This window comes from Aegilops tauschii, chromosome 3 (genome assembly GCF_002575655.3).
Source record: "Aegilops tauschii subsp. strangulata cultivar AL8/78 chromosome 3, Aet v6.0, whole genome shotgun sequence".
In the NCBI taxonomy this organism is placed as follows: domain Eukaryota; kingdom Viridiplantae; phylum Streptophyta; class Magnoliopsida; order Poales; family Poaceae; genus Aegilops; species Aegilops tauschii.
In genome coordinates, this window is record NC_053037.3 from 440,113,759 (window position 1) to 440,140,593 (window position 26,835).

At 47.1% G+C, this 26,835-nt stretch overlaps 1 pseudogene; it reads left to right on the forward strand.

Moving 5' to 3' along the window:
- Window positions 1-1,077: 1,077 nt before the first annotated feature.
- LOC141043016 (uncharacterized) overlaps window positions 1,078-26,835 on the forward strand; it is a 257,519-nt pseudogene continuing 231,761 nt past the window's right edge.

Consider the following 26,835-nt stretch of genomic DNA (forward strand, 5'->3'; position numbering starts at 1 on the left):
GTTGTCGATCGCCCGCGCCGATCTCGTCACCGGCACCACCGTGGTGAGCCTCTTGTTCTTATCTTCTTTTTAAAATAAATAAAATCTTACTTACATGATTTAGATAGCTTCTTGTATAATTTTCTTACTTTTATTATTGTTTATTATTATATTGTGCCATGGTTTTGGTATCCGCCCTCGTCGGCCCTTGTCCGGTCTATGATTCAGATGTGGTATATTATCTTTTATAACTATTTGTTTCATTTAGTATTTATGACAATTATGCCAACCAACGTGACAAAGATGTTTTTATCTAGGAGGTATGTGAGCCGGAAATTCCAACCGACCCTCTTGTCGAGAGGTTAAATTTAGTTGAAAAAGGAAACAAATATTTGAAAGAAAAATTGAAAAGAATTGAAGAGGAGAAGATGAAATTGGAGTTGCATGTTGCCGATGTCGTCGATGATCACAAGATCCAGATGGATGCAATGCGCGTGCAGATTAGAAAGATTAGAAAATATGTCATTGATAATGAGGCTTGGTATCATAATGCTTTTGGATCAATTGTTACCTTAGTTGCGATTATGATCGCATTTGTTGTTGCATTTAAATGTTTTACATAGTTGTATGTTAGTTTCAATGTATGTTTTAATTAGATGCTCTAGAGAGTTGTATGTTGTTCTATGAGAACTATGTATGAACTATATGTATTTATTTTTTCAGTAATAACATTTGATCACTACTGAACTTTGGTTTTAATGTGATCATGAACTTGTATTAATTTGGTCACTTCTCTATTCATGATGTTCTGTAATGGTTTTTGATACACTTAGTTATATAATGCACGCGGATGAACCGACAATGGATGTACGGTGACCGACGCACCTCCGAGTGCATTGAGGGTGTGCATAAATTTCTCGAAGTGGCTGAGGCAAACAAGCAGAATGGTTTTATGTCTTGTCCATGCCCTATCTGTGAGAATACGAAGGATTACTCTAACTCGAAATCCCTTCACTTGCACCTTCTTGAGAAGGGTTTCATGCCACACTATAATGTTTGGACCAAGCACGGAGAAAGAGGGGTTATGATGGAAGACAACGAAGAAGAAGAGGATGATGACATCTATCCTATGTTCCCTGAATAAGGTGATACTGCAATGGGGGAAGCTGAAGATCAAGAGGCACCAGACGATGTGCCCGATGTTGATCTTTGCCGGGTCATTGTGGATGCATGGAGAGGATGCGAAAGTGAAATGGAGAAGTTGAAGTTCGAGCGCATGTTAGAGGATCACAAAAAAGGGTTGTACCCAAATTGCGAAAATGGCAACACAAAGCTCGGTACCACACTGGAATTGACGCAATGGAAGGCGGACAATGGTGTATCTGACAACGGATTTGGGAAGCTATTGAAAATTATGAAGAAGAAGCTTCCAAAGGATAACGAATTGCCTGACAGTACGTACGAAGCAAAGAAGGTTCTCTGCCCTCTAGGATTGGAGGTGCGGAAGATACATGCATGCCCTAATGACTGCATCCTCTACCGCGATGAGTACGAGGATATGAACGCATGGCCGTTATGTGGTGCATTGCGGTATAAGATCAAACGAGATAAACCTGGTGATGTTGAGGGCGAGCGCCCCAGGAAGAGGGTTCCTGCCAAGATGATGTGGTATGCTCCTATAATACCATGGTTGAAATGTTTGTTTAGAAACAAAGAGCATGCCATGTTGATACGATGGCACAAGGAAGACAGTAAGAAATACGGGAAGTTGAGAGCACCCGCTGATGGGTCGCAGTGGAGAAAAATCGAGAGAAAGTGGGGGGACTTTGTAGGTGACGCAAGGAACATATGGTTTGGTTTAAGTGCAGATGGCATTAATCCTTTTGGGGAGCATGCTACTTCTTGACCTTGCGTTGGTTTTCCCTTGAAGAGGAAAGGGTGATGCAGCAAAGTAGAGATAAGTATTTCCCTCAGTTTGAGAACCAAGGTATCAATCCAGTAGGAGACAATGCACAAATCACCAATACTTGCACAAATAATAAAACAACTTGCACCCAACGCGATAAAGGGGTTGTCAATCCCTTCATGGCTACTTGCAAAATTTAGATCTGGTAGAGATAGATAAAACTAAACAAACGATAAAGTAAATATTTTTGGTATTTTTGGTTTATAGACCAGAATGTAAAATTTAGCAAAATAGTAGATCGGAAACTAATACGATGGAAAATAGAAGATCGGAAACTTATACGATGGAAAATAGACCCGGGGCCATTGGTTTCACTAGAGGCTTCTCTCATGATAGCAAATAATATGGTGGGTGAACAAATTACTGTCGAGCAATTGATAGAAAAGTGTAAAGTTATGACGATATCTAAGGCAATGATTATGAAATATAGGCGTCACGTCCGTGTCAAGTAGACCGAAACGATTCTGCATCTACTACTATTACTCCACACATCGACCGTCTCCTACCTGCATCTAGAGTATTAAGTTCATGAAGAACAGAGTATCGCATTAAGTAAGATGACATGATGTAGAGGAATAAACTCAAGCAATATGATGTAAACCCCATCTTTTTATCCTCGATGGCAACAATACAATATGTGCCTTGCTGCCCCTACTGTCACTAGGAAAGGACACCGCAAGATTGAACCTAAAGCTAAGCACTTCTCCCACTTCTAGAAAAACCAATCTAGTTGGCCAAACTAAACCGATAGTTCGAAGAGAATTACAAAGATATCAAATCATGCATATAAGAATTCAGAGAAGATTCAAATAATATTCTTAGATAAGTTGATCATAAATCCACTATTCATCGGATCTCGGCAAACACACCACAAAAGAGTATTACATCGGATAGATCTCCAAGAATATCGAGGAGAACATGGTATTTAGAATCAAGGAGAGATAACAAGCCATCTAGATACTAGCTATGGACCCGTAGGTCTGAGGTAAACTACTCACGCTTCATCGGAAGGGCAATAGATTTGATGTAGAAGCCCTCCGTGATCGAATCCCCCTCCGACAGGATATCGGAAAAGGCCCCTAAATGGGATCTCACGGGTACAGAAGGTTGCGGGGATGGAAAAGTGTTTTCGTGGATACTTCTGGTGCTTTGGGAATATATGTGAATATATAGGCGAAGGAATTAGGTCAGGAGAGTCATGGGGGGCCCACAAGGCAGGGGGCGCGCCCTCCACCCTTGTGGCCGCCTCGTGGCGCCTCCGACTTGATCTCCAAGTCTCCAGGGTGTCTTCTGGTCCAAGAAAAATCATCGCAAGGTTTTATTTCGTTTGGTATTTATTTTCTGTGAAACTCAAAAACAAGGAAAAAACAAAAACTGGCACTGGGCTCTAGGTCAATAGGTTAGTCCCAAAAATAATCTAAAATAGCATATTAATGCATATAAAACATCCAAAATAGATAATATAATGGCATGGAACAATAAAAAAATATAAATGCGTTGGAGACGTAACAAGCATCCCCAAGCTTAATTCCTGCTCGTCCTCGAGTAGGTAAAAACAGAATTTTTGACGTGGAATGCTACCAAACATATTTATCCATGCAATTTTTCTTTATTGTGGCATGGCATGAATGTTCAGATCCATAAGATTCACAAACAAAAGTTTAATTTTGATATAAAAACAATAATACTTCAAGCATACTAACAAGGCAATTATGTCTTCTCAAAATAACATGGACAAAGAAAGCTTATTCCTACAAAATCATATAGTCTGTCTATGCTCCATCTTCATCACACAAAATATTCAAATCATGCACAACCCCGATGACAAGCCAAGCAATTGTTTCATACTTTTTATGTTCTCAAACTTTTTCAACTTTCACGCAATACATGAGCGTGAGCCGTGGACATAGCGCTATAGGTGGAATAGAATATGGTGGTTGTGGAGAAGACAAAATGAAGGAGATAGTCTCACATCAACTAGGCGTATAAACGGGCTATGGAGATGCCCATCAATAGATATCAATGTGAGTGAGTAGGGATTTCCATGCAACGGACGCACTAGAGCTTATAAGTTGATGAAAGCTCGAAAAGAAGCTAAGTGGGTGTGCATCCAACTCGCTTGCTCATGAAGACCTAGGGCAATTTGAGGAGGCCCGTCATTGGAATATACAAGCCAAGTTCTATAATGAAAAACTCCCACTAGGATATGAAATTGACAACATTGGAGACTCTCTACCATGAAGATCATGGTGCTACTTTGAAGCACAAGTGTGGTAAAAGGATAGTAACATTGCCCCTTCTCACTTTTCTCTCATTTTTTATTTGGGCCTTCTCTCATTTTTATGGCCTCTTTTTTTCCGTCCGGAGTCTCATTCCGACTTGCGGGACAATCATAGTCTCCATCATCCTTTTCTCACATGGGACAATGCTCTAATAATGAAGATCATCACACTTTTATTTACTTACAACTCAAGAATTACAACTCGATACTTAGAAAAAAAATATGACTGTATATGAATGCCTCCGGCGGTATGTGCAATGAATCAAGAGTGACATGTATGAAAGAATTATGAACGGTGGCTTTGCCAAAAATACAATGTCAACTACATGATCATGCAAAACAATATGACAATGACGAAACATGTCATAATAAACAGAATGGTGGAAAGTGGCATTGAAATATATCTCGGAATGGCTATGGGAATGCCATAATAGGTTGGTATGGTGGCTGTTTTGAGGAAGGTATATGGTGGGTGTATGGTACCGGCGAAAGTTGCGCGGTATTAGAGAGGCTAGCAATGGTGGAAGGGTGAGAGTGCGTATAATCGATGGACTCAACATTAGTCATAAAGAACTCACATACTTATTGCAAAAAAATATTAGTTATCGAAATGAAGTACGCGCATGCTCCTAGGGGGATAGATTGGCAAAAGACCATCGGCCCGACCGCCACTCATAAGGAAGACAATCAATAAGTAAATCATGCTCTGACTTCATCACATAACGGTTCACCATACGTGCATGCTATAGGAATCACAAACTTTAACACAAGTATTTCTACAATACACAATTACTTACTAGCATGACTCTAATATCACCATATTTATATCTCAAAACAATCATAAAGAATCAAACTTCTCATAGTATTCAATGCACTTTATATGAAAGTTTTTATTATATCCCTCTTGGATGCCTATCATATTAGGACTAAATTTATAACCAAAGCAAATTACCATACTGCTTAGAGACTATCAAAATAATATAAGTGAAGCATGAGAGTTCAACAATTTCTATAAAATAAAGCCACCGCCGTGCTCTAAAAAGATATGAGTGAAGCACTAGAGCAAAAATGCCTAGCTCAAAAGATATAAGTGAAGCACATAGAGTATTCTAATAAATCACGATTCATGCGTGTCCCTCTCAAAAGGTGTGTACAGCAAGGATGATTCTGGAAAACTAAAAATAAAAGACTCATATCATACGAGACGCTCCAAGAAAAACACATATCATGTGGTGAATAAAAATATAGCCTCAAGTAAAGTTACCGATAGACGAAGATGAAAGAGGGGAAGCCTTCCGGGGCATCTCCAAGCTTAGGCTCTTGGTTGTCCTTGAATATTACCTTGGATTGCCTTGGGCATCCCCAAGCTTAGGATCTTGCCACTCCTTATTCCATAGTCCATCAAATCCTTACGCAAAACGTGAAAACTTCACAACACAAAACTCAACAGAAAATCTCATAAGCTCCATTAGTATAAGAAAATAAATCACCACTTTTGGTACTGTTGTGAACTCATTCTTTATTTATAGTAGTGTAATATCTACTCTATTCCAACTTTTCCATGGTTCATACCCCCCATACTACCCATAGAATCATCAAAATAAGCAAACAACACATAGAAAATAGAATCTGTCAAAAACAGAACAGTCTGTAGTAATCTGTAACTCTCGAGTACTTCTGTAACTCCAAAAATTATTAAAAAATAGGACAACCTAAGAAATTTGTTTATTAATCTTCTTCAAAAAGAATCAGTATTTTATCACGCTTTTGTTAAATATGAGAATGGTTTTGCTAAGCGCAAAAGTTTCTGTTTTTCGGCAAGATCAAATCAACTATCACCGTAAGCCATCCCAAAGGTCTTACTTGGCACAAACACTAATTAAAACACAAAACCACATCTAAACAGAGGCTAGATGAATTATTTATTCGAAAACAGGAAAGAAAAATATTGGGTTGTCTCCCAAGGAGCGCTTTTGTTTAAAGCATTTTAGCTGGACGTTGATAATTTTAATGATGCTCACATAAAAGAGAAGAATTGAAGGACAAAGAGAGCATCATGAAAACTCGTGACAAACACATCTAAATCTAAAATACTTCCTATGCATAGGCATTTTATAAGGAAACAAATTATCAAGACAAGCAAAAACCACCATATGCAAGGAAGAAGAAAGAAACAATAACAATCTCAACATAACGAGAGGTAATTTTGTAACATGAAAATTTCTACAACCATATTTTCCTCTCTCGTAATAATTACATGTAGGATCATAATCAAATTTAACAATATAGCTATCACATAAATTATTCTCTACATGATCCACATGCATGCAAAGTTGACACTCTACCAAAATAGTGGGGTTGTCATTAACTAAAGTCATGACCTTTCCAAACCCACTTTTATCAAAAATTTCATGAGATTGAATATTCCCCAAATATGTGGGATCTAAAGTTGACAATATTCCAAACCCACTTGCATTATTATTGCAAAATTATTATCAGTCTCATATTCATCATGGGGCTTAAATAAATTTTCAAGATCATAAGAAGAATCACCCCAATCATGATCATTGCAACAAGTACTAGACATAGCAAAATTAGCATCCCCAAGCTTAGGGTTTTGCATATCATTAACATAACTGACATTAATAGAATTTATATTAAAACCATTGCAATCATGCTTTTTATTCAAGGAGCTATCGTGAATCACTTCATAAATTTCTTCATCACAATTTTCAGGTTCACGAATTTCAAGCAAAACTTCCTAAAGATAATCTAGTGCACAAACCTCACTCGCAATAGGTTCATCATAATTGCATCTCTCAAAAAGATTAGCCAGTGTATGAGGATCCATAAACTCTTTGGTTTCTAATTTTCAATAAATACACAATTATTCCAACCAAACAAGCAAACAAACCAAGTCAGACATAAGGGCAAACACAAAGACGAACGAAAGAAGGGCGAAAAAGGGCAAATCTTTTTCGAAAATCATTTTAGAAGTGGGGGAGAGGAAAACGAGAGGCAAATGGAGAATAATTTAATGAAAGATATGCGAGTTTATGATGGGTACTTGGTATGTCTTGACTTGGCGTAGATCTCCCTGGCAACGGCGCTAGAAATTCTTCCTACTACTTCTTGAGCTTGCGTTGGCTTTTCCCTTGAAGAGGAAAGTGTGATGCAGCAAAGTAGAGATAAGTATTTCCCTCAGTTTGAGAACCAAAGTATCAATCCAGTAGGAGACAACGCACATATCATCAATACCTGCACAAACAATCAAACAACTTGCACCCAACGCGATAAAGGGGTTGTCAATCCCTTCACGGCTACTTGCAAAAGTGAGATCTGATAGAGATTGATGAAACTAAACAAATGATAAAGTAAATATTTTTTGTATTTTTGGTTTATATATCGGACAGTAAAAGATTGCAAAATAGTAGATCGAAAACTAATACGATGGAAAATAGAAGATTGGAAACTTATATGATGGAAAATAGACCCGGGGGGCATAGGTTTCACTAGAGGCTTCTCTCATGATAGCAAATAATACAGTGGGTGAACAAATTACTATCGAGCAATTCATAGAAAAGCGCAAAGTTATGACGATATCTAAGGCAATGATTATGAAATATAGGCATCACGTCCATGTCAAGTAGACCGAAACAATTCTGCATCTACTACTCTTACTCCACACATCGACTGACTCCTACCTGCATCTAGAGTATTAAGTTCATGAAGAACAGAGTATCGCATTAAGTAAGATGACATGATGTAGAGGAATAAACTCAAGCAATATGATGTAAACCCCATCTTTTTATCCTCGATGGCAACAATACAATACGTGCCTTGCTGCCCCTACTGTCACTCGGAAAGGACACCGCGAGATTGAACCCAAAGCTAAGCACTTCTCCCACTGTAAGAAAAACCAATCTAGTTGGCCAAACTAAACTGCTAGTTCGAAGAGAATTACAAAGATATCAAATCATGCATATAAGAATTCAGAGAAGATTCAAATAATATTCATAGATAAGCTGATCATAAATCCAAAATTCATCGGATCTTGGAAAACACACCACAAAAGAGTATTACATCAGATAGATCTCCAAGAACATCGAGGAGAACAAGGTATTTAGAATCAAATAGAGAGAAGAAGCCATCTAGCTACTAGCTATGGACCCGTAGGTCTGAGGTAAACTACATACGCTTCATCGGAAGGGCAATAGAGTTGATGTAGAAGCCCTCCGTGATCAAATCCCCCTCCGGCAGGATGCCAGAAAAGGCCCCTAGATGGGATCTCACGGGTATAGAAGGTTGCGGCGGTGGAAAAGTGTCTTCGTGGATACTCTGGTGGTTTGGGAATATATGTTAATAAATAGGCGAAGGAATTAGGTCAGGGGATTCACGGGGGGCCCACAAGGCAGGGGGAGCACCCTCCACCCTTGTGGCCGCCTCGTGGCTCCTCCGACTTGATCTCCACGTCTCCTGGGTGTCTTCTAGTCCAGGAAAAATCACTGCGAAAGTTTAATTCCATTTGGACTCCGTTTGGAATTCCTTTTCTAGGGATCTCAAAAATAGAAACTAGCACTGGGTTCTAGGTTAATTATTTAGTCCCAAAAATAATATAAAATAGCATATTAATGCATATAAAACATCCAAAATAGATAATATAATAGCATGGAATAATCAAAAATTATAGATACATTAGAGGCGTATCAGAGCAGAGCAGCAATCATAGAACCTGGCCCGTGACTATGTATCTATAACCTTCCTCCTTGTTTGTGCATGAAGCGGAAGTTCATTATGCTGCCAGTGCTCATTCAAGGCCCTAAGCAACCCAGGAATGACATTGATGTGCACCTAAGGCCATTAGTTGAAGAACTTTTATCGTTGTGGAATGGAAAAGGTGTACATGTGTGGGATGAGCACAAACAGCAGGAATTTGACCTACGAACATTGCTATTTGTAACCATGAATGATTTGCGTGCTCTTAGTAACCAATCAGGACAGACAAACTATTGGGAAACGTCGCATGGAAAACAAAAAAAATTCTACGCACACGCAAGATCTATCCAAGGAGGTGCATAGCAACGAGTGGGGAGAGTGTGTCTACGTACCCTCGTAGATCGTAAGCGGAAGCGTTTAGTAACGCGGTTGATGTTGTCGAACTTCTTCGCGATCCAACCGATCGAGTACCGAACGTACGACACCTCCGCGTTCAGCACACGTTCGGCTCGGTGAAGACCTCCGCCTTCTTGATCCAGCAAGATGGCGAGGTAGTGGATGAGTTCTGGCCACACGACGGCATGGTGATAGTGATGGTGAAAGCTATCTCCGCAGGGCTTCGCCTAAGCACTACGAAAAATATGGCCGGGGGTGTAAACGGTGGAGGGGGCACCGCACACGGCTAAGACAATGTTGTGCTTGTGCTAGGCGCCCCCTCCCACATATATATATAGGTGGTGGAGGGAGGAGGCAGCCTGGAGGTGCCCCAAGTGGGGCCGAATCCCACTTGGGGTCCTGCCCCAAGCCGCGCCCCTCCTGCCATGTATAGGTGCGGGGGAAAGAGGGGGGAGGGAGCCCCCTTTCCTTTCTCCCATGAGAAGGGGAAAGCAGGAGGGGCTAGCCGTCCCCTTTCCTTCCCTAGGGCTGGCCGGCCAGGGAGAGGGGTGCACTAGCCCCTTGTGGGCTGGTCTGTCCCCCCTTGGCCCAATAGGCCCATATACCTACCGGGGGTGTCTGGAACCCCTTCCGGTGACCCGATGACTACCCGGTGCATCCTGAAACTATTCCGGTGTCCGAATACCATCATCCTATATATCAATCTTTACCTCTCGACAATTTCGAGACTCCTCGTCATGTTTGTGATCTCATCCGGGACTCTGAACAACATTCGGTCACCAAATAATATAACTCATATAACATTATATCATCAACAAACGTTAAGCGTGTGGACCCTACAGGTTCGAGAACTATGTAGACATGACCGAGACACCTCTCCGGTCAATAACCAATAGCGGAACCTGGATGCCCATATTGGCTCCTACATATTGTACGAAGATCTTTATCGGTCGAACCTTATGACAACATATGTAATTCCCTTTGTCTTTCGGTATGTTACTAGCCTGAGATTCGATCGTCAGTATCTTCATACCTAGTTCAATCTCGTTATCAGCAAGTCTCTTTACTCTTTCCGTAATACATCATCTTGCAACTAACACCTTAGTCGCTTTGCTTTGAAGGCTTCTTATGATGTGTATTACCGAGAGGGCCCAGAGATACCTCTCCGTACTCGGAGTGACAAATCCTAATCTTGATCTATGCCAACTCAACAAACACCTTTGGAGATACCTGTAGAGCATCTTTATGATCACCCAGTTACTTTGTGACGTTTGATAGCACACAAGGTATTCCTCTGGTATCCGGGATTTGCATAATCTCATAGTCGAAGGAATATGTATTTGACATTAAGAAAGCAATAGCAATAGGCTGAACGATAGATATGCTAGGGTAACGGATGGGTCTTCTCCATCACATCATTATCCAAATGATGTGATCTTGTTATCAAATTACAACTCATGCCTATGGTTAGGAAACCTTAACCATCTTTGCTCAACGAGCTAGTCTAGTCGAGGCTCACCACGGACACGGTATTTGTTTATGTATTCACACATGTATTTAAGTTTCCAATCAATACAATTCTAGCATGAATAATAAACCATTATCATGAATAAGGAAATATAAAATAACAACTTTATTATTTCCTCTAGGGCATATTTCCTCTAATCTCCCACTTGCACTAGAGTCAATAATCTAGATTACATAGTAATGAATCTAACACCCATGGAGTCTTGGTGTTGATCATGTTTTGCTCGTGGAAGAGGCTTAGTCAACGGGTCTGCTACATTTTGATCCGTATGTATTTTGCAAACTTCTATGTCTCCATCCTTGACCTTTTCACGAATAGAGTTGTAGCGTCTCTTGATGTGTTTGGTTCTCTCTTGTGAAACCTGGATTCCTTCGCCAAGGCAATTGCTCTAGCGTTGTCACAAAATATTTTCATTGGACCCGATGCACTAGGTATTACACCTAGATCAGATATGAACTCCTTCATCCAGACTCCTTCATGAGCTGCTTCCGAAGCAGCTATGTACTCCACACGTAGATCCCGCCACAATGCTCTACATGGAACTACACCAACTGGCAGCTCCAACATTCAATATAAATACGTATCCGGTTTGTGACTTAGAGTTATCCAGATCAGTGTCGAAGCTAACACCGATGTTACCATTTACGACAAGCTCTTTGTCACCTCCATAAACGAGAAACATATCCTTGGTCCTTTTCAGGTAGTTCAAGATGTTCTTGACAGTTGTCAAGTGATCCAATCCTGGATTACTTTGGTACCTCCCTGCCAAACTTATGGCAAGGCACACATCAGGTCTGGTACACATCATAGCATACATGATAGAACCTATGGCTGAGGCATAGGGAATTACTTTCATTTTCTCTCTATCTTCTGGAGTGGTCAGGCTTTCAGTCTGACTCAATTTCACACCTTGTAACACAAGCAAGAACCCTTTCTTTGACTGATCCATTTTGAACTTCTTCAAGACTTTATCAAGGTATGTGCTTTGTGAAAGTCCTATTAAGCGTCTCGATCTATCTCTATTGATCTCGATGCCCAATATATAAGTAGCTTCACCGAGGTCTTTCATTGAAAAATTCTTATTCAAGTATCCTTTTATGCTATCCAGAAATTCTATATCATTTTCGATCAACAATATGTCATCCACATATAATATCAGAAATGCTACAGAGCTCCCACTCACTTTCTTGTAAATACGGGCTTCACCATAAGTCTGTATAAAGCATATGCTTTGAGCACCTCATCAAAGGGTATATTCCAACTCCGAGATGCTTGCACCAGTCCATAGATGGATCACTGGAGCTTGCACACTTTGTTAGCACCTTTAGGATCGATAAAACCTTTTGGTTGCATCATATACAACTCTTCTTTAAGAAATCCATTAAGGAATGCAGTTTTGACGTCCATTTGCCAGATTTCATAATTATAAAATGTGGCAATTGCTAACATGATTCGGACTGACTTAAACATCGCTACCGGTGAGAAGGTCTCATCGTAGTCAACTCCTTGAACTTGTCGAAAACCTTTCGCGACAACTCGAGCTTTGTAGATAGTGACATTACCATCAACGTCTGTCTTCCTCTTGAAGATCCATTTATGCTCAATGGCTTGCCGATCAGCGGGCAAGTCCACGAAAGTCCACACTTTGTTCTCATACATGGATCCTATCTCAGATTTCATGGCCTCAAGCCATTTATCGGAATCTGGGCTCATCATAGCTTCTTTATAGTTCGTAGGTTCGCCATGGTTTAATAACATGACTTCCGGGACAGGATTACCGTGCCACTCTGGTGCGGAACGTGCTCTGTTCAACCTATGAGGTCAAGTCGGAACTTGATCTGAAGTTTCTTGATCATCATTATTAGCGTCGTCTCTAGTTGTTGTAGGCATCTGATACGTCTCCAACGTATCTATAATTTCTGATTGCTCCATGTTATTACATTATTTGTCTTGGATGTTTTATATGCTATTTTATATGATTTTTGGGACTAACCTATGAACCTAGAGCCCAGTGCCAGGTTCTGCTTTTCCCCTTGTTTTTGAGTTTCGCAGAAAATGAATATCAAACGGAGTCCAAATGAGCTAAAAATTTACGGTGATTTTTTATGGACTAGAAGAATCCCCCGAAGCAAAAGAGTTGGGCCAGAAGAGCCACGAGGTCTCCACGAGGGTGGAGGGCGCGCCCTACTACCCTGGGGTCGCCCGCCAGTCTTGTGGGCTCCTCGTGGACCCCCCTGACTTGTTCTCGACGCCAAAAATTCCTATAAATATAGAAACCCCCAGAAATAAACCTAGATCGGGAGTTCCGCCGCCACAAGCCTCTATAACCACGAAAAACCAATCAGGAGCCCGTTCCGGCACCGTGCCGGAGGGGCAAAACATCACCGGTGGCCACCTTCATCATCCCGGCGGTCTCCATGATGAGGAGGGAGTAGTTCACCCTCGGGGCTGAGGGTATGTACCAGTAGCTATGTGTTTGATCTCTCTCTCTCTCTCTCTAGTGTTCTTGATTTGGCACGATCTTGATGTACCGCGAGTGTCGGAGTAAATGACCACGGGTAGCCTAACCGACTCCCCCTGGCTCTTCGAAAAACTATCAGGCCATTCAAGCCTTCAAGCATACAAAGCATAGGGCCGCCTTCCCCCGGCCAGCTATCCCCAGAAAGACGACTCCCAGAAGCCGGCCATGAAGAAAGCCGACTCCCAGAAGCCGGTGATGAAGAAAGCCGGCTCCCCGAAGCCGGCCAAGACTGCACCCACTAAGACTGTACCCACATAATGGCGATAGGATGGGGCGTGGCCGCAGTACAACCCACTACCCCCGAATCGCGGAACAGGCATGGCCACAGGGCGCCGTACGGGCCAGCCATCCCCCGTCCGGCGCGGCACTGTAGCCGTGTTGGCCTCGATGTCACCCACGACAGGCACCAGTACGGCCGATAGGCGGCGGGCCCCTTTTGCTAGAGAGACACCCGAAGGTGGCCTGGCCTCCTCCAGTCGGCCAGGGGTGTGGCCGGCTCCCAATAGCTGGCTACCTCCCTCCCTCGAAACATGTGCCTCATTAAGGAGACAAGACGCGGTAAGGCTACAGTGAGAGTCCGCAATGCGGCGACACTGTAGCCACGCTTACCTCAACAAAGCTCTCGTCATCCGAGGCGAGGCAACAGTAACCAGCCGCCGACAAAGCTCCCAAGCGGTGGGGCCGTCCTGTCGGCCAAGAGGCCGGCAGCCGGCGGGACCCACCAGTCGGCCGGCCCCAATGACCGGCGGAAAAGCCGGCGTGGATAGACGCTGACGGCTGGGACCCGCGCCCAGCCGGATTACCATTGTACCCCTGGGGGTAGGCCTATATAAACCCCCAGGGATACCCATGCAAAGGGTGGATCTCATAGAATTCCACACACCACATAGAGAGAAAAGGAGAGCTAGCCTTGCCCTTCTTCTTCCTCTAGCCAAACAGCTCCAGGAGCGCTTGTAGCTACTTGTATTGATCTAGTGACCATGCGGAGACCCCGCAGAGCAGGACTAGGGTTGTTATCTCCATGGAGAGCCCAAACCTGGGTAAGATCCGCCGGCGTGCATGTCTTCGCCTCATCCCTTTTCCAGGCACCGGCGATGTTTTACTCGCTCCCACTATGATAAGCCATCCGTTGGCATATGTTGCACCTACCACCCGACATTTGGCGCCCATAGTGGGGCTAGGTGCACCGTCGTCCGGAGACCTGTTTTGGACGGGAACCCTTTTTCTCCCCTGCGAGCGCAGCTAGCCTGCTGCGCCCGATGGCGCTTGCGCCGACGCGCTGCTAGGCGTCGACGACGCCTGCGCAGCGAGCTGCCTCGCCGATCTTCTGGGCGAGACTCGCACCTCCGACGAGCCCGCGTCCGACGCGGGAATGGACTGCCCCGAGAGCTGACTCGTCAGCCTCGTCGACTAGCTTCACGTCTCCAGCGAGCTTGCTGTGGACTTCGAGTCGGTCGGCTCCACCGACCCGATGCTTGTCGACTCCGACACGGCATCGCTCGATGCCTACCCCTCCGATGTGGTAGTCTTCGACGACCCTCTCCCTCGAGCTGACAGCGGCAGCAGCGCTGTCATTGAGGTGCTGGTCATCAGCCACGTCGCCGACTCGGGCGAGAACGCCCACGACGCCCTACAAGCGACGATGTACGACTTATCCGTCCCCATCCCGGTTGACGCCGACGCCGAGACCCTGGAGGCACGCCGCCTCGCCCTCATCACGGAGGGCCAGACGATAGCCTCCATGAGACGCCTCACTCAGGCTCACCAGCGCGAAGTCAACCGCGTCGCCTTAGGTACGCCGCCTCATGGTGAGCCGAGCCGAGCCGGCCTCGTCAAGAAGCGCGGCGCGGCCATCGCCAGCATGCTGGGGGCAGACCATCCCGTCTACGCCACACCGCTCGAGAATCTGCGAGCCGCTCAAGCGGCCGCACAAGAGCTAAATGGGCTGGGGGCTAATGAGCTCCCCTACATGACAAAGCGCATTCAGCAGCTGATCGACGCGGCCGCAGAACGGCATGAAGCCAGCGCCTGCGCTGAGAGTCCTCCCCCACGCCGAGAGCACGCCGCGACATCCCGGTCGGCGACTGCGAGCGGTGCCCACGCAAGGAAAGACAAGGAGCCGGTTGCTAGCCGCAGCCGGACTCGAATCACCATCGAGCGCGACGCGGAAGGCTGCCCTCGAGCAGTGGAGCGCCAAGGCAATCCGCCTCCTCCCCCGCCTCGTGGGGAGAGACATCCCACCCCGCCGCTTGTCACACATCCGACTCTCGGTGGCCGACTAGGCCACCGCAAAGGAGTCGGCGAGAACGACGCCCGCCACCGGATCAACCGCTTAGCTCGATCCCTGGCACTAGAAGAAGAAGACGATGTCGGCCCGCCATGCTTTGGCCCCCGCATCCGCGACGAGCCCTTCCCCAAAGGGTTCTCGCTCCCCAGAGACACGCCCAAGTACAACGGCTCTGTGAAGCCGGAAGATTGGCTCATCGACTACTCTACCGCTGTCAGCATAGTGAACGGCAACAGGCGCGTAGCCGTGAAGTACGTCCCTCTCATGCTGCAGGGCATGGCACGCACCTGGCTCAACAGCGTCAAGCCCTTCAGCGTCAACAGCTGGCTGGACTTCACGGAAGTCTTCGTCCGCAACTTCATCAGCACGTACAAGCGGCCTCCCAAGCCCCGCCAGCTCTCCTTATGCGTCCAAGGGCCCAGCAAGTCGACCCGCGACTACCTCACGCGGTGGGCCGAGCTCCGCAACTCCTGCGAGGGGGTGCACGAGGTTCAAGCCATCGAATACTTCACCGCCGGGTGCCGAGAAGGCACTCTCCTCAAGCACCGACTCCTCTGCGACGAGCCAGCTACCCTCGACGAGCTGCTGGTCATTGCAGACAAGTACGCCACGGCTGACTCCTCGATGAAGACCGAGCTCCGAGTCGACGCCTCTGGAAAGGTGTTCCACGTGTCACAGCTTCGCAAGTGCTTCAAGACTCCTGAGCACACCATCAACTTCGAAGAGATTGACCTCCAATAAGATCTGTCTTATCATGAGCACCCCGTTGCTATTCTTGAAGAAACTGAGCGCAAGACTCGCAACAAGTCTATCAAATTCCTGAAAGTGAAGTGGTCACACCATTCTGACCGAGAAGCCACCTGGGAACGCGAGGACCACCGGTCAAGTTTTGTTCCATTTGGAGGTCGTTTGGTACTCCAACGGTTAACGGGGTAACCGCAAAGTCCTTTTGTGTGTTGCAGCAAAACCCCCTCCAAACAGCCCAAAACCCCTCTAAGTCATCTCCATGCTCTAGGTCATTCGATCACGATCGTGTGGGTGAAAACCGCACTCCATTTGGAGTCTCCTAGCTCCCTCTAGCTATATATATGCGAGTCCCCCCGAAATCTTCGAAGATCAAACCCTAACCTCGTCCCCACCGCGCCGCCGGACAAAACTCCCACCGACGGACATGTCCACCTCCCACCGCCGCCACCACATGTCGCATCCGGATTCGCCGCCGCCCGCGCCCACTTCGCCGCCCGCGCCGCCGGCCCGGAGAGCCCGCCTCAGGCCCTCCCGGCCCGCGCGCCTCCCCGCCGACCGGCTCTCTCCCGCCGCCGCCCCGGGCCTCTCCCGTGCCCTCGCCGGCGTCGTCGTCTCCGGCAGCCCGCGCCGCCGCGGAAGCCGCGCCCAGCGCGCCCGGCGTCCTCTGCCCGAGCCCGCGCCGCCGCTTCCTTCCTCGACGCCGGCGCCTCCTTCCTCTCCGCCCGAGCCCGGACCGGCCCCGTCCCTCCTCCGGTCTCCTCCGCCCTCGAGCTCCGGCGACGAGCCCGCTGCCCCGGCGAACAGTGCCTCGATCCGATCTGGAACAGAAGGTTGACCCGAAATCCCTTCGAATATTCTCCAAGTCCCGAAGTTTTCACAGTATATTCTCCTGTTCATCGCATCATAACTCTCTGCATATAGCTCCGTTTCACGCGTGTAATATATCAAGATGTTCGCCTCATGATGCTCTTCATTTTGTTCCATTGCACCATATTCATTTGGGTCCATCTTGATGCCCAAATCTCTGGTGCAAGAGTGCTAGTTGTTGTTATCTGCTGTTACTTATCAATACTTGAGGATTTGTTATTTTTGTTTCATTTTAATCTGTGCATCTTATGAGTATGGGCTCTACATGTGTTTTGATGTATGCCATGCCATCTTTACAGAGGTGTATGCCATGTATTTTTGTGATCTCTGTGGTGACTAGCACAAGCATGCAAACTAGGCTTCGTAATGTTTCTGTTTTCAGGGACTTGGTAATTTCACTAAGTCTGTGACTGCTGTTATTTTGTTGCTATGTATCTATGTGGCTACAGAGAGATCCATGCTTATTTTGGTGATATTAAATTTTGCCAAGCTTGTTGTAGTTGTTCCTTTCATGCTATGTATTTGCTCTTGCCATGGATAGCTTCATAAACATGCCATCTTGTTGTAGGTATGATTGTTTTGTCATGCATTGCTTTGTGGTGAGTGCATCAAGCTCACCAAGATGCCTTCGTAATACTGTTTTTGCCATGCTCTGTTTTCTGCCAAGTCTGAAACCTGTTAATGAAACTTGCTATGTTTACATGGTTGCCATCGTATCTTCTGGTCCTTTTTGGCTTATGGTCAGTAAGGGACATTTGTCATATGCTTTTAGTAGATTCATGCCATTCCTTGTTTTTCTATGTTAAGTTCCTGTAGCATGTTCATTTAATGCTCTGAACATTGCTACCTGATGCTGTTATCTTTTGCACTTTTGCCATGCTTGTTTGAGCCTGTTATGGTGTGATCTAGCCGTAGCTCCGTGTTCATCTTTCGTCAAGCATCTCCGGTAGATTACTGCCATATGCTTTGTTGCTATGTTGGAGTGCTGTAGCATAGTTTCTTGATGTATTCTAAGTGCTATCATGCTGTTAATCACAGATTCGTGTCATTCTTGTTTTGCTTGCCATTTGCAAACCGTGCATCCGTTCCCGGTGATCTTTATATCGATTTCAACCGAAATCATCTCATCTTTCCAGTGGCATGCTTGGTTTGCCAATTTACTGCCTTGTTCATCATTTTTCCTCCAGAGCACGCATATGCGTCGCATATCATATGCCGCATATCATACATGTTTTTGCATCGTGTTGCTTGTGCATTTCACGTGATTGATTGTGGTTCCATTGCTTCTGTTCTTGTTTTGGGTAGAGCCGGGAGACGAGTACGCTTACGAGGAACCGGTTGAGTACTGTCGTGGAATTGTCACGGCAGATGTCCTCGAGCTAGGACTTAGTCGTGGAGCCATCGCAGCTAGGAAGCTTGAAGGGGTTAATGCGGGACAAGGAACACGAGGGTTTATACTGGTTCGGCCCCTTACGATGAAGGTAAAAGCCTACGTCCAGTTTGAGGTGGTATTGATTAAGGTTACGATCACCGGGGTGCTAAACTGCTATGCCCGGCTCTCGAGGAGATTGTTCTCGCCCCCAAACCGCTGCCGGGTCGTCCCTTTATATAGGGAGGCTGACGCCCAGCAGTTCTCAGAGTCCCGGCCGGCTCATAAGAGTGTCCGGCTCAGACTCTCGACTACTCTTGCCTTACACTACAAGTTCTACCATAATAATGATTGTAACTACGTGCCTTAAGCCATATCCGGGTCCTAAGCCCGTCTTTGGCCCACCGTCTTTAAGCTCGGCGCCGGGCTTCTGGCAATGACCATATGAGTAACCCGGCCCCTCCTGGCGGGTGACTCTAAGGTCTATATCCTCAACATTAGGCCCCAGATTGATTTGAGCTGGCTCATGTCAATCTTCCATTCTTTCGACAGAAAACCTCCGGCTTACAATTGTGTGAAGGCCATAACCCGGCGTGACATCATCCTCTGGACTCCGGATAATCCGCCGTGACGTCATCTTCCATTAAGCCCGTTTTTTACTCCGCCAGATCCGTAATGGATCTTTACCTTTACTGTCATCCCAGAAATCGAGGCGTTTCGTGGGGAGATAACCACGCCGTGGTCTCCTTGATTCTCGCGCCCACTTATGAGCTCGCCCTTATAAATAGGCCGGCCCGACGGGCCTTTCTCACTCTCCTTCCTCTGTCGTCTCCTTCCTCTCACTGCCCCGTGCTGCTCGAGCTCCGCCGCCGTCGCCGCCGCGGGTCTTCTCGTCATCACCAGCTCAGGCCGCTGCATCACCCTGATCTGACCAGAGAAACGCGACGACCTCCGCGACTCTCCAGCCCCTGTAAGTCCTGCTTGTCCTGTAGAATAGATCTGCCGTAGGGTTCGTCCGCGTTCTTCGTGTTCGTCGCCATCGCCCACAAGCTCCGGTAGTTTTCTTTTTTACTGCTCCTTTTTGATCTTAGCCCGTATGGAACCACTGCGGTAGATGTTTTAGCACCCATTTCAAACACAGGTAGACTTATATTCACTGCATAAAGGCCTCATTCGAGCTCAAGAACTCCCCTGCATCTGCTTTAGGTCTAGAGATTTTCTTTTTACCCGACCATTTTGATCCAAAATATTTACCGTAAAGTGTGAAACCTGTTTTCACCACACTTAGTAAAAAACTGCCCCCATTGAGCCATGGCGGTTTAAATTTCCGGCTTAAAGAAACCATGCGCCGTAGAACCTTCCGACTTAAAGGAGACCATGCACCATAGAATTTTCCGGCTCATCTGTGATAAGGCCGTAGACAATCGAATTACTCTCAATACTTCAGGCGGCTTAAATAGCCTAGTGCACTTAGATATATGTCATTAGTCCCCTCCGTAAGCCGCCACTTAATACTGAATTACAACTTTCCTCCGGCTTATACTTAAACCGGACGTTTCCTTTTATCATAGGCTGCCGACTTTCACCATGCCTCCCAAAGCTCCTAAAGCCTCTATCACTTGCAATTGGATGAGGTCCAATGTCACCAACGAAACGCTAGCAGAGTTTGTCAAGTCCTGCCACCTGCCAAAGAAGGATGTCATGTCCTACCGCGCCCTTGACCCGTCAGAAGAGACACCACAGCCAAAGGACGGGGAGGTGATCATTTTTGCGGATCACATGAGCCGGGGCTTCGCACCGCCCGGCTCAAAGTTTTTCAGAGACGTACTGAATTTCTTCGATCTGCGGCCTCAGGACATAGGACCCAACTCAGTGTCCAATATCTGCAACTTCCAAGTGTTCTGCGAGGTTTTCCTTGGAGAAGAACCTAGTCTGCTGCTCTTCAGAGAGCTTTTTTACTTGAATCGCCAGAACGAGTGCGCCAACGGGCCAAGTTTGGAGCTAGGCGGCATCTCCATTCAGAGACGGAGAGACTGTCTTTTCCCTTATGCCGAGCCGCCGAGTCACCCAAAGGACTGGAACATGACTTGGTTCTATTGCCAAGACACGTCACCGGCTGATGAAAGTCCGTTGCCCGGCTTTCGCCCATCGCGTCTGGAGTCAACACACCCACTGTCAGACAAGCTGACTCCAGCGGAGCGCCAGCCTCTGCTCCCCACCATAAACAAGATCAAGGCTCTCCTGGGCAATGGTCTCAACGGAATCGATTTGGTCCGGGTCTGGATCTCCTGGCGGGTGATCCCATTGAGCCGCCGCCCTGGCTTAATGTGCGAGTACACGGGCCGAAAGGATGACCCTCAGAGACACAGCCACAACGATCTTCCTGAAGATGTTGCAGAGGAGATGACCAAGGCTCTTTTAAACGAGAGCCTGGCAGACTGTGGAAGGACCGGGTTAGCCCCCTTCTGCAAGACCAACCCAGCCCCAGCGGTAAGCCACCAATCTGAACATCCTATCTTCTTCTCTATATAACTTTCATCTGAATCATTTGAAGAAATCATCATTGTATTTTTCAGGCTGACGACAAGTTCTGGCGGGTCAAATATGACCATGAGGCGGCCAAGAAGGCCAGAAAGGCGAAGAAAGCCGCCAAAAAAGCCGCTCCCCGTAAGAAGGGAAGTAGGCCAACTGCTTCGGAGCTGATGCAACTAAGCGACAGCTCCGAGTCAGAGGTAACCACTGAACCTGTAAGCTCTTTGTTATGTTTTATTGTTTATTTCTGTCCGCCTTACCAACACTTGTTCATCAACAGGATGACACCGGAGCCAGTAACCCGGTGGTTGAAGAGGTAATGTCACTTTCCTCCGACTCGGAGCCCTTGCCAAGGCTGAAAGTCCGAAGGGTAACCCGGAAAGTAAGATTTTCACATCCTTTAGCTTATCAAGATCCTCAATTTATTTTGAAGCGACAGGTTCATGAGAGCCGGCGTCACACCCGGACCAACAAGGACACCGACCTCTCCTCCGGTTTACCTGACGCATCGAGGAAGCGCCGAACTGAGGTTATTTCCCACTTGTACCCTTTTCATCCGTTGGCGGGTGTTATCCGTCAGCCACTCAATTCTTCTGACTCAAATTATCAGGAGACCTCCCCCTCTTCGGGCGACTCTATGCAGTCGAGTCTGCCGGCTTTCAAGACCGCGCCCGGGTAATGATAACCATCTCATGCTATACTTGTCTTTACTTACCCTTTTGTGCTTAACGTTTCTGTCCTTTCAGTGCCCAAGCCAAACTCACCAAGAGGGCGCAGAAGGCCAAGCCAATCGAAGAGCCAGAGTTGCCTGAGCCGGAGGCAGCAGATCAAGAACCGCCAGCTGCCTCCGCTCCCGAAGCCGCCGCTCCAAACAACAAGGCAGCTGCCGAAGCTTCTGCTAACCCGGAGGCCTCCGGCTCGGCTCAACCAGCAAATGATCCGGACGTGGTAATCACCCGGACGGAATTTGTTGAGCCGGGGAGACCTACCGCACTGGCCAAGTGCTCCGCTAAGGGGGAGTTGCTGCAGCCCCACCGGGTGAACCTGGACCTCTCCGACTACGCCAACCTGAGCATTGGAGAGCTCGTCTCTGGCTACATCAGCCAAGTGCACAAGAGCCGGGACGCAGAGGTTGCCATGGTGAACCAGATCCAGCAAAAATCTGAGGTATCATTCTGCTGTCCTCTTACTTACTGCATAGGTACCTTTACCATGCTAGCCCCCAAGTCGACGACTTATGATTGAATATGTTGTAGACTTAGGTTCCGGCTTACTCAATTGAACCGGCAGTTTGTAGACAGATACGTTCAATATGCATTAGCCCCCAAGTGCCAAGTGTCTTTGCTTGGAAAACGCTTGGGACTTTTAAATTTGTATAGTAACCGTTCCTGTCATAACCCGGAAATTTATGCAGGCTGCTGGCAAGAAGCTTGAGGCTGACATGGTCGATCTCAAGAACCGGCTGAAGATGCAAGAGATGGAGACCCGGAAGGCAAATGCCAAATTTGTGTCCAGTATCGCCGCTCAAGAGAAGCTGAAGACGGAGTTTGACGCTGAGCGGAAGGCGTGGGCCGAAGAGAAGGCCGCATTGGTGAACCGGGCTGAACAGGCGGAGAAGGCTCTCTCCGAGATGACCGCCGAGCTCTCCGGCCTAAAGCGCCAGGTGTCCCAGATGGTGGCCGCAATCTTTGGTAAGTCGCCTCACCGGCTTTCATCAAGTTTAGAATTTTTATATCTCATAATTCATCCTTGTCGGCGGCTTATCTGATTCTGTTAAACAGGTCCCAGAAGTGCCAATCTCAACCAGAGCGTGGTAACCAAGCTGAAGGCCGTGTATACCCTGGTGGAGCAGCTCTACACCGGGTCACAGCGTGCCTTGGCTGTGGTGGCCCTATCCAATGAGGTACCGACTCACCTGGCATAAGTCCTTCGCCGGCTCGCCGTTCTGCCTCAGCGGATCCAAGAGCTGCGACGGGCCTCTGCAAGAGCCGGAGCGATCGCCGCGCTGAGCCGGGCCAAGGCCTTCTTGCCGGAGTTAGACCCGGCGGACATCGCCCTTGGCTATCCAAGCCTGAAGGAAGACGGCTCCGCTTTTGATTAGAAGGACTTTGCAGCTTGCGTGAAAGCCGTACGCCCGGTGGCCACTCTGATTGGCAACGATACATATCTGACTAAGTATCAGCCGGGCTACGATGCAGAAAATCAGAGGATCCCTACTCCGCGCTATGAAGCCCTTAACTTGATCCCGCCGGCTCGTCAGCACACCTTCGCCCCGGAGATTGACCCGGCCGGGTTAATTGACGAGGAAGCCCAATTCGAAGCTCTCAGCGGCATCGACTGGAAGTCATCAACTTTCCAGGTCTTGGGATCAGCCGGAGGAGAAGATAGGAACGAGCCGGAGACTTCAACTCAACAAACGTCGTAACTTGGCTGGCGGCTTAGCAAACAATGCCTCACCCTTTTGGACTCAATGAGTCTTGTAATAGAGTAGGACCAATACTTTATCTTTGTCGTGCCATCGTGCACGCCTTGAATTCTGAAGTCTGTTGAAATTGTCTCCTTTATGTTTCTCCGGGTCATAATTAATCATTTGTTTTCCTTACCCTCAAAATAGTTGCCTGTAACTATCCTGCAGAGAAAGACAAATCACAAGCCTCGAGGAGGCTGACCGCCCTGAGAATCATAGGTTTCAGATAACCCGGAATATGAATCAAAAAGGACTGGTCTTCAATAATATCGTGAATACAGCCGTAATAACATACTTAGCGGCCTGCAAGCATACTTCCGGTTTAGATAACCCGGGTAGGAAGGTTGGTACCGAAATTCCGGTTTACCTGTCTTAATAACACCCATTGCGTTCAGCTAATACTGTAAACCAAAGTTAAGCCGGCAAAGTGAGACCCGGCCGTACACACTTGGAAAGAAGCAGACGGAACTTGCTATAAGGCAGAGGAACTTAGGGGCTTCCGGTTCAGATACGACCAGAGACCCGGCCCAAAGGGGTTATGCTAGGATTCGAATACGATCATATAGCCCCCAGTGGGTGTGGCGATGCCAATCAAGAGGGTATCGACAGCTATGTTCTCTTTGGTTCGAATACGACCCATGTTTGAACAGGAAGCCCCCAAATGACTTTAAGAATTGTTTAACAACGCTGATTCGAATACGATCCACATCGGTTCTCAAAGGGGTTAAACTAAGATTCAAATATGATCAAAGAAAACTCCCCAATGAGCTCGGCACTTTGCCAATCAAATGGGTATCGACAGCTGTGTTCTCTTTGGTTCGAATACGACCTATGTTTGAACAGGAAGCCCCCAAGTGACATTATCGCCTACGGCTAGATTCGAATACGATCATAAGCCGGATCCTCCTTCAAGTTATCATGTAATCTGGCGATGAAAACAACACGTGCACATTTGGAGGAGAAAAAAGGACAGAGGTCCTGCTTTATTGCTTATCATAATATATACATGGCTTAGAGAAGTATGTACATCATGAGAGCCGGTGGCTCAAGTGTAGTAAGGCCGAAGCTGAGCTATGTTCCACGGCCGTCGGGTCTCTTCCTCTGACTTACGTGAATCTTTGTGCTCCCGAATGTCAATGAGGTAATATGACCCATTGTGCAAATTCTTGCTGACCACAAAGGGTCCTTCCCAAGGCGGGGATAGCTTGTGCGCATCTGTTTGATCCTGGATGAGCCGGAGCACGAGATCACCTTCCTAGAAGACCCAGGATTTAACCCGGCGGCTATGATAACGGCGCAGGTCTTGTTGGTAAATCGCTGAATGGGCTGCTGCCACATCACGCTGTTCGTCCAACAAGTCAAGAGCATCCTGGCGCGCCTGTTCATTATCCGCCTTAACGTAAGCTGCCACTCGAGGTGAGTCATGACGGATGTCACTGGGGAGGACTGCTTCTGCCCCATAAACCATGAAGAAAGGCGTAAAACCTGTAGACTTGTTAGGAGTAGTGTTGATGCTCCATAACACGGAGGGCAACTCCTCCACCCAACAACCCAGTGTCCGTTGCAAAGGGACCAAAAGCCGGGGCTTGATGCCCTTCAGAACCTCCTGATTAGCTCTCTCCGCCTGACCATTGGATTGAGGATGAGCCATCGAGGAAACATCAAGTCGGATATGCTCTCGTTGACAAAACTCCTCCATGGCGCCTTTGGATAAATTGGTGCCATTGTCAGTTATAATGCTGTGTGGAAAACCAAAGCGAAAGATCACCTTTTTCATAAACTGAACCGCCGTGGCTGCATCGCACTTGCTAACTGGCTCCGCTTCAACCCACTTGGTAAACTTGTCAACTGCCACCAAAAGGTGGGTCTTCTTATCCTTGGATCTTTTGAAAGGCCCAACCATATCCAGCCCCCAGACGGCAAAGGGCCAAGTAATTGGGATCATCCTCAGCTCTTGAGCCGGTACATGAGCCCGTCGCGTGAACCTTTGGCAACCATCACACTTACTGACCAAGTCCTCTGCATCAGCATGAGCCGTCAACCAATAAAAACCATGACGAAAAGCCTTGGCCACAAGAGACTTTGAGCCGGTGTGATGGCCACAATCCCGTTCATGGATCTCACGCAAGATCTCTTGCCCTTCCTCAGGGGAAACACAACGCTGAAACGCTCCCGTAACACTGCGGTGGTGCAACTCACCATTGATAACAATCATTGACTTAGCCCGCCGGGTTATTTGCCTGGCCAAAGTTTCATCCTCAGGCAACTCGCCCCGGGTCATGTAAGCCATATAGGGCATTGTCCAGTCTGGTATGATATGGAGAGCCGCCACCAGTCGTGCCTCCGGGTCGGGGATAACCAAGTTTTCCTCTGTAGGCAACTTAAAAGAAGGATTATATAGGACATCCAGGAAAGTATTAGGCGGCACCGGCTTTCGCTGAGAGCCTAGCCGGCTTAAAGCATCAGCCGCCTCGTTCTTCCTGCGATCAATGTGCTCTACTTGGTAGCCCTGAAAGTGCCCAGCAATGGCATCAACTTCGCGGCGATAAGCCTCCATGAGAGGGTCCTTAGAGTCCCACTTGCCTGATACTTGTTGAGCCACCAATCTGAGTCACCGAAACACCTTACCCGGCTCAAGCTCATCTCCTTAGCCATCCGAAGACCGTGGTGCAAGGCCTCGTACTCAGCCGCATTGTTAGTGCAAGGAAACATCAACTGTCGCACGTAATGGAACTTGTCACCTTTAGGGGAAGCCAATACAACTCCAGCCCCCGAGCCCTCCAATTGCCTGGACCCATCGAAGTGAATAGTCCAATATGTGTTATCCGGCTTTTGCTCGGGCACTTGTGACTCTGTCCAATCATTGATGAAATCCACCAGGGCCTGAGATTTAACAGCAGTGCGTGGCACATATTTGAGACCATGAGGTCCGAGCTCAATAGCCCACTTAGCCACTCTCCCTGTGGCCTCTCTGTTTTGAATGATATCACCAAGAGGGGCAAAACTGACCACGGTTATGGGATGACCCTGGAAATAATGCTTAAGCTTCCGGCTTGCCATGAACACACCATAAACAAGCTTCTGCCAATGTGGATACCGCTGTTTGGACTCGATAAGCACTTCGCTGACATAATAAACCGGCCGCTGAACCGGATGCTCCTTACCCTCTTCCTTGCGTT